This window comes from Echinops telfairi, unplaced genomic scaffold (assembly GCF_000313985.2).
Source record: "Echinops telfairi isolate 266 unplaced genomic scaffold, ASM31398v2 ScPeMD7_63;HRSCAF=240, whole genome shotgun sequence".
Lineage (NCBI taxonomy): Eukaryota > Metazoa > Chordata > Mammalia > Afrosoricida > Tenrecidae > Echinops > Echinops telfairi.
The window spans coordinates 434512-435688 of NW_022103961.1; the positions used below are offsets into that span (position 1 = coordinate 434512).

The 1177-nt window shown below is 43.8% G+C and overlaps 1 pseudogene; it reads right to left on the reverse strand.

Moving 5' to 3' along the window:
• Positions 1-442, reverse strand: LOC101651451 (annotated as a pseudogene).
• Between the last annotated feature and the right edge of the window lie 735 nt (positions 443-1177).

Consider the following 1177-nt stretch of genomic DNA (forward strand, 5'->3'; position numbering starts at 1 on the left):
GGTGTTTTTAATGATTTTGACTCAAGATCTAGAATCTCAGCTTCTGGAAGAACCACTTGTTTTTGCCTGTCTTGTACCTCTCCTCAAATTTGACCTTGGCCTCCCGACAGGCCTTGCGTTTAAAAGCTGGGTCTCTGAAGACATCCTTGTTGACGATAGTTTTGTCCAAGGGGCTGGCTATCTATGGCGTGCTTCGTAGGCATGAGGTGATTTTAGTTACACATTTTCACAAAAGACTTGATCTTTGACCTCTTGGCAATTTTCTCCTTGCCCTTGGCAGCTGTCACTTTGCGGAATAGCGGTCGATTCCAGCCACCAGGGAATGGCTGTAGGAGCAGTCTGAGGGGCCATCATCAATGGTCTTCACGATGACGGCTTTGTGTCTTGAATAGCGTCCCGCCAGAACCAGCACCACCTTCCCAGGTTTCATGAACTTGCCCATTTCGACAATAGGCTCTCAGGCCGACAACCTCTTTTTAATAATTTTACACCATTGTATTATATGACATCTGGATTATATGTCAATAAAACTGAAAATTTTTAAAAAGAAGATTAAAGGAATAAGTGGAGTCACTATACTAAAAAGAACTAGTCAATATTGCATCATTTTAAGAGGTAGCATATAAGCAAGAACCAATGGTACTGAAGGAAGAAGTCCAAGTTGCACTGAAAGCATTAGCCAAAAACAAGGCTCCAGGAATCATTGGAAAACCCACTGTAGGCAGTTACATAATCTAATAACTTGAGAAGGGGTAGAGTAGCCTGTCAATAGGGTCACAGTGAATGAAGCCTCTCTGTGGGCATGGCGTTCTCTGGAGGATTCTGTGAATTCCTGTATTCCTACCTGTAGGTGGGACACATTCTCCTACACATTCCTGTTGACAAGGCACATGGGGACACACTGAGGGAACCAGAGCCCTGGAGCTGGAGGAGCTACATAGAGACCCCTCCCAGCACTGAGATCCTTCCACCGCTACTGGATCGACAAGATTTTCCACCTACTGGACTGTGATTTTCCTGCATTCAGCATTATTGCATGGCTGCATGAGTCTAAAGAGAAATTTATTGACTAGTATTGGACATATGGGCTAATATTGGACTTATGGACTTGATCTGGACTGGGCTGGGGTGTTTCTCAATATACAATTGCTCTTTTATACAAAGCTTTCTTATACAC